At 39.7% G+C, this 7921-nt stretch overlaps 1 non-coding gene across 1 annotated transcript; it reads right to left on the reverse strand.

The window, feature by feature from the left end:
• Positions 1–819: 819 nt before the first annotated feature.
• Positions 820–927, reverse strand: LOC148547078 (small nucleolar RNA R71). Its single transcript, XR_015897387.1, has one exon. It is a non-coding gene; the product is annotated as a small nucleolar RNA R71 (small nucleolar RNA).
• Between the last annotated feature and the right edge of the window lie 6994 nt (positions 928–7921).

Genomic DNA, 7921 nt, shown 5'->3' on the forward strand with positions numbered 1-7921 from the left:
ATTTTCGAAAAAAATACTAACCTTTTTCAAAAACTATTTTCAAAAATCACTAACTCTTTTTCAAAAATTGTTTTCGAAAATTCACTCCCCCCTCTCATCTTCTTCTGTTTGTTTATTGATATACTAACATCTTTCCTTCAACTCTCCAAAAATCCGAACCCCCTCTCTCTCTGAGTTCAGATTTTCTTCCCTTCTTTTCTTCTACTAACACAAGGATCCTTATACTGTGGTATAAAGGATCCATATTATTATTACTACTTCTTCTGTGCCATCTTCTTTGTCATATGAGCAGGAGCAAGGACAAGAACATTCTTGTTAAAGCAGATCCAGAACCTGAAAGGACTCTGAAGAAAAAAATTAAGAGAAGCTAAAATACAACAATCCAGAGATAACCTTCCAGAAATTTTCGAACAGGAAAAGGAGATGGCAGCCGAAAATAATAATAATATAAGGAAGATGCTTGGTGACTTCACTGCACCTAATTCCAATTTACATGGAAGAAGCATCTCCATTCCTGCCATTGGAGCAAACAACTTTGAGCTGAAACCTCAATTAGTTTCTCTGATGCAGCAGAACTGCAAGTTTCATGGACTTCCATCTGAAGATCCCTTTCAGTTCTTAACTGAATTCTTGCAGATATGTGATACTGTTAAGACTAATGGAGTAGATCCTGAAGTCTACAGGCTCATGCTTTTCCCTTTTGCTGTAAGAGACAGAGCTAGATTATGGTTGGATTCTCAACCCAAAGACAGCCTGAACTCTTGGGATAAGCTGGTCACGGCTTTCTTAGCCAAGTACTTTCCTCCTCAAAAGCTGAGCAAGCTTAGAGCTGATGTTCAAACCTTCAGACAGAAAGAAGGTGAATCCCTCTATGAAGCTTGGGAAAGATACAAACAGTTGACCAAAAAGTGTCCTTCTGACATGCTTTCAGAATGGACCATCCTGGATATATTCTATGATGGTTTATCTGAGCTATCAAAGATGTCACTGGACACTTCTGCAGGTGGATCCATTCACCTAAAGAAAACGCCTGCAGAAGCTCAAGAACTCATTGACATGGTTGCTAATAACCAGTTCATGTACACTTCTGAGAGGAATCCTGTGAGTAATGGGACGCCTATGAAGAAGGGAGTTCTTGAAGTTGATACTCTGAATGCCATATTGGCTCAGAATAAAATATTGACTCAGCAAGTCAATATGATCTCTCAGAGTCTGCATGGAATGCAAGCTGCATCCAACAGTACTCAAGAGGCATCTTCTGAAGAAGAAGCTTATGATCCTGAGAACCCTGCAATAGCAGAGGTAAATTACTTAGGTGAACCTTATGGAAACACCTATAACTTAACATGGAGAAATCATCCAAATTTCTCATGGAAGGATCAAAAGCCCCAACAAGGCTTTAATAATGGTGGAAGAAACAGGTTTAGCAATAGCAAGCCTTTTCCATCATCAACTCAGCAACAGACAGAGAACTCTGAACAAAATACTTCTAATTTAGCAAATCTAGTCTCTGATCTATCTAAGGCCACTGTAAGTTTCATGAATGAAACAAGGTCTTCCATTAGAAATCTGGAAGCACAAGTGGGCCAGCTGAGTAAAAGGATCACTGAAATCCCTCCTAGTACTCTCCCAAGCAATACAGAAGAGAATCCAAAAGGAGAGTGCAAGGCCATTGACATAAGCGCCATGGCCGAACCTGTGAGGAAAGGAGAGGACGTGAATCCCAAGGAGGAAGACCTCCTGGGATGTCCAGTGATCAATAAGGAGCTTCCCTCTGAGGAACCAAAGGACTCTGGGGTCCATCTAGAGACCATAGAGATCCCATTGAACCTCCTTATGCCCTTCATGAGCTCTGATGAGTATTCCTCTTCTGAAGAGAATGAGGATGTTACTGAAGAGCAAACTGCCAAGTTTCTTGGTGCAATCATGAAGCTGAATGCCAAATTATTTGGCATTGATGCTTGGGAAGTTGAACCTCCCTTGTTCATCAATGAACTAAGTGATCTGGATCAACTGACATTGCCTCAGAAGAGACAGGATCCTGGAAAGTTCATAATACCTTGTACCATAGGCACCACGATCTTTAAGGCTCTGTGTGACCTTAGTTCAGGAATAAACCTCATGCCCCTCTCTGTAATAGAGAAACTGGGAATCTATGGGGTGCAAGCTGCTAAAATCTCATTAGAGATGGCAGACAGCTCAAGAAAACAGGCTTATGGACAAGTAGAGGACGTGTTAGTAAAGGTTGAAGGCCTTTACATCCCTGCTGATTTCATAGTCCTGGATACTGGAAAGGAAGAGGATGAATCCATCATCCTAGGAAGACCTTTCCTGGCCACAGCAAGAGCTGTGATTGATGTTGACAGAGGTGAAATATTCCTTCAATGGAATGAGAACTCCCTTGTGTTTAAAACTCGAGGATCTCCCTCTGCAACCATGGGGAGGAAGCAGAAAAAGCTTCTCTCCAAGCAGAGTCAACCAAAGCCCCCACAGTCAAACTCTAAGTTTGGTGTTGCGAGGCCACAACCAAACTCTAAGTTTCGTGTTGAACTCCCATATCCAAACTCTAAGTTTGGTGTTGGAGAGTCTCAACAAAGCTCTGCACATCTGTGAGGCTCCATGAGAGCCCACTGTCAAGCTATTGACATTAAAGAAGCGCTTGTTGGGAGGCAACCCAATGTTTATCTAATTCTTATTTTTATTGTTTTTCATGTTTTCTTAGGTTCATGATCATGTGGAGTCACAAAATAAACAAAAAATTCAAAAACGGAATCAAAAATAGCAGAAGAAAAATCACACCCTGGAGGAGCATCTGTCTGGCGTTCAAACGCCAGAACAGAGCATAGTTCTGGCGCTGAACGCCCAGAATGGGAGCATCCTGGCGCTGAACGCCCAGAACAAGCATGGTTCTGGCGTTCAACGCCAGAAATGGCAGCAAATGGGCGTTGAACGCCCAAAATGGGCACCAACCTGGCGCTGAACGCCCAGAGTTGTGTGCAAGGGCATTTTGCATGCCCAAATTGGTGCAGGGATGTAAATGCCTTGACACCTCAAGATCTGTGGACCTCACAGGATCACCTCAGGATCTGTGGACCCCACAGGATCCCCACCTACCTCCACTCACTCTCTTCTCTCTTCTCATTCATCCTCTATTCCCAATAAACACTCATCCCTTCTGTCTTCCATTTACCACTCACACCCATACACCCACTTACCTTCAAAAATTCAACATCTCTTCCCCACCCAATCCCACTCATATGGCCGAATACACATCTCCCTCCATCTCCTCCATATCTTCTTCTTATTCTTCTATTCTTTCTTTTTTTGCTCGAGGGCGAGCAACATTCTAAGTTTGGTGTGGTAAAAAGCATAGCTTTTTTATTTTTTCCATAACCATTGATGGCACCTAAGGCCAGAGAAGCCTCTAGAAAGAGGAAAGGGAAGACAAAAGCTTCCATCAAGGGTCTAAAGCTCAGTGGTAGAACATTTGACTGCAAATCAAGAGATCCCTGAGATACCTCAGGGGATACATTTTCCTCCACACAATTATTGGAAGCAACTAAGGGTGGAACATCAAGAGCACTCCATCATCCTTCATGAAATCAGAGAAGATCTAAAAGCAATAAAGGAGGAGCAGCAAAGACAAGGAAGAGACATAGAAGAGCTCAAGGACATCACTAAGGTGGACTCATTCCTTGTTCTTACTTTCTCTGTTTTTCATTTTCTATGTTATGTGCCTATCTATGTTTGTGTCTTCATTACATGATCATTAGTAGTAGTAACTATGTCTTAAAGTTATAAATGTCCTATGAATCCATCACCTCTCTTAAATAAAAAAATGTTTTAATTCAAAAGAACAAGAAGTACATGAGTTTCAAATTTATCCTTGAACTTAGTTTAATTATATTGATGTGGTGACAATGCTTCTTGTTTTCTGAATGTATGCTTGAACAGTGCATATGTCTTTTGAAGTTGTTGTTTAAGAATGTTAAATATGTTGGCTCTTGAAAGAATGATGACTAGGAGACATGTTATTTGATAATCTGAAAAATCATAAAAATGATTCTTGAAGCAAGAAAAAGCAGCAAAGAACAAAGCTTGCAGAAAAAAAAATAGGCGAAAAAAAAAATATAGAAAGAAAAAGAAAAAGCAAGCAGAAAAAGCCAAAGCTCTTAAAACCAAGAGGCAAGAGCAAAAAGCCAATAACCCTTAAAACCAAAAGGCAAGGGCAAATAAAAAGGATCCCAAGGCTTTGAGCATCAGTGGATAGGAGGGCCTAAAGGAATAAAAATCCTGGTCTAAGCGGCTAAACCAAGCTGTCCCTAACCATGTGCTTGTGGCGTGTAGGTGTCAAGTGAAAACTTGAGACTGAGCGGTTAAAGTCAAGGTCCAAAGCAAAAGAAGAGTGTGCTTAAGAACCCTGGACACCTCTAATTGGGGACTTTAGCAAAGCTGAGTCACAATCTGAAAAGGTTCACCCAATTATGTGTTTGTGGCATTTATGTATCCGGTGATAATACTGGAAAACAAAGTGCTTAGGGCCACGGCCAAGACTCATAAAATAGCTGTGTTCAAGAATCATCATACTGAACTAGGAGGATCAATAACACTATTCGAAATCTGAAGTTCCTATAGATACCAATCATTCTGAATCTCAATGGATAAAGTGAGATGCCAAAACTATTCAAGAGGCAAAAAGCTATAAGTCCCGCTCATATGATTGAAGCTCTGTTTCACTGATAGTTTGGAATTTATAGTATATTCTCTTCTTTTTATCCTATTTGATTTTCAGTTGCTTGGGGACAAGCAACAATTTAAGTTTGGTGTTGTGATGAGCGGATAATTTATACGCTTTTTGACATTGTTTTTAGTATGTTTTTAGTAGGATCTAGTTACTTTTAGGGATGTTTTCATTAGTTTTTATGATAAATTCACATTTCTGGACTTTACTATGAGTTTGTGTATTTTTCTGTGATTTCAGGTATTTTCTGGCTGAAATTGAGGGACTTGAGCAGAAATCAGATTCAGAGGTTGAAGAAGGACTGCTGATGCTGTTGGATTCTGACCTCCCTGCACTCAAAGTGGATTTTCTGGAGCTACAGAACTCGAAATGGCGCGCTTCCAATTGCGTTGGAAAGTAGACATCCAGGGCTTTCCAGCAATATATAATAGTCCATACTTTAGCCAAGAATTGATGACGTAAACTGGCATTCAACGCCAGCTTTCTACCCAAATCTGGCGTCCAGCGCCAGAAAAGGATCCAAAACCAGAGTTGAACGCCCAAACTGGCACAAAAACTGGCGTTCAACTCCACAAATGGCCTCTGCACGTGCAACACTTAAGCTCAGCCCAAACACACACCAAGTGGGCCCCGGAAGTGGATTTATACATCAAATACTTACTCATGTAAACCCTAGTAGCTAGTTTATTATAAATAGGACCTCTTACTATTGTATTAGGCATCTTTGGATTACCTTATGATCCTTTGATCACGTTTTAGGGGGCTGGCCATCTCGGCCATGCCTGGACCTTCACTTATGTATTTTCAACGGTAGAGTTTCTACACTCCATAGATTAAGGTGTGGAGCTCTGCTGTTCCTCAAAGATTAATGCAAAGTACTACTGTTTTCTATTCAATTCTTCTTATTTCTCTTCTAAGATATCCATTCGCACCCAAGAACGTGATGAAGGTGATGATTATGTGTGACGCTCATCATCCTTCTCCCTTATGAACGCGTGCCTGACAAACACTTCTGTTCTACATGAATTAAGCTAGAATGAGTATCTCTTAGATCTCCTAACCAGAATCTTCATGGCGTAAGCTAGAATGATGGCGGCATTCAAGAGAATCCGGAAGGTCTAAACCTTGTCTGTGGTATTCTGAGTAGGATTCAATGATTGAATGACTGTGACGAGCTTCAAACTCGCGAGTGCTGGGCGTTAGTGACAGACGCAAAAGGAGGGTGAATCCTATTCCAGCATGATCGAGAACCGACAGATGAATAGCCGTGCCGTGACAGGGTGCGTGAGCATATTATTCACTGAGAGGAGGGGATGTAGCCACTGACAACGGTGATGCCCTTGCATAAAGCCAGCCATGGAAAGGAGTAAGACAGATTGGATGAAGATAGCAGGAAAGCAGAGGTTCAGAGGAACGAAAAGCATCTCCATTCGCTTATCTGAAATTCTTACCAATGAATTACATAAGTATCTCTATCCCTATTCTATTATTAAATATTCGAAAACACCATTATCACTTTATATCCGCCTGACTGAGATCTACAAGGTGACCATAGCTTGCTTCATACCAACAATCTCCGTGGGATTCGACCCTTACTCACGTAAGGTATTACTTGGACGACCCAGTGCACTTGCTGGTTAGTTGTATCGAAGTTGTGACAATTATGAATTAAGATCAAAGCACCAAGTTTTTGGAGCCATTACCAGGGATTGTTCGAGCCTGGACATCACAATTTCGTGCACCATTGGGTTATCACTTTACAGATTGTAATCAGGAAGATTATAGTGAAATTTCATCATGTTTGTGATGGAGACTGGATGTAGGCTGCACTGCACTTAGCAGCTGAACCAGGATATATCTGGGTGTAATTTTCTCTCTTCTCTACTTCATTTCTGTATCTACTGCACAGGAGCAAAAACCAAAAATATCTCATGTTAAGTAATGAGACAAAAAGAAAAGTCTCGTGGCTAGGGACGAGACAAAAGAAAAAAGTCTCGTGGCTAGTGACAAGATAAAAAGACAAGAAGTTTTCAAAATTGGTTTCAAAGGTCAGGAAGTATTATCAAGCAAAAAGGGGGCTAAGATTCACCCCCCTTCTCTTAGCCACTGATAACCATCAAATGCCTACAAAGTTTATTGAATAGCTGCAAATAGGTTTAATTATTGTGAGTAATTGATTGATTATATGGATGTTGAGTTGTGGCTGCGAATGTGATTGTGCTTGTTGATTTTGTGTAATTGGTTGGTTATGTGTGAATTATGAATTGTTGATGAGTGATTGCTGAGAATGCTGAATCTTGATGGATTATATTGGTTGATTGCTGTTGAGCTAGTTATTAGATATATTGTAATGGTGGTGAACTTGGTGGGTGATTATTTTGAAATTGATTTTGCAAAGTATTGAAGATTGAATCTTGAAATATTAAACTTTTTGTTGAAAACCTGATTTTCTGTATTACTTTTAAACGAAGTTAGAAACTTTGAAAAGCTATAACTAATTCTATGATGATCAGAATTGTGTGAGACTAAGTCTGGGTTAAACTTGGGAATATATGGAGTTGGACTGAAAAATTTGAGGCTTTTTCGTTAAATATACAATTTATGGCGAATTTTTAAAGTCAGGTCATTGAATCTGTCCTACTGTAGAAAAGTTCAAACAGGGCAGCAACTTGTTTGTCTTGCTGCGACTCCTACGAGTTGAGTTCTGGAGTGAAACCAATTTTGTTTTAACATTTGATTAACTTGATTTATTTCTCTAAAACTTCAGAATTTTAGGAGTTAAGGATTGGGGGTTGTGAGTTTTTGAAAATTTGTGGTCAAAGCTGGAAAGAATTAGTTTTCAGCAAGTTATGCATCAACTTCTAATGCTTGTAACTCTTAGAATTGAATAGCAATTGGATTGCACCTAAGACACACTTGTTTCTAGATAAGTTAGGAGTCTCCAAACCAAAATTTAGCTTAATTGATGTTTTGTAGTAAGAGTTATGTAATTTGAAAGATACCAAGCTTGCTGATTTCTAAAACAGGTTTTGACTCTTTTCTATCTAATTTCCAAGCTATGTAACTTTTTCATTAAAAATGGTATTAACCTGAAACTAATTGGAAAAGAAATCCGAATAAGTTATTTTAACCACATTAATTTTGAAGGCCATTGGATTTAATTTGGATTTTATATGGAAT

The sequence above is a fragment of the Arachis ipaensis genome, chromosome B8 (genome assembly GCF_059453495.1).
Source record: "Arachis ipaensis isolate K30076 ecotype BB chromosome B8, ASM5945349v1, whole genome shotgun sequence".
In the NCBI taxonomy this organism is placed as follows: Eukaryota; Viridiplantae; Streptophyta; class Magnoliopsida; order Fabales; family Fabaceae; genus Arachis; species Arachis ipaensis.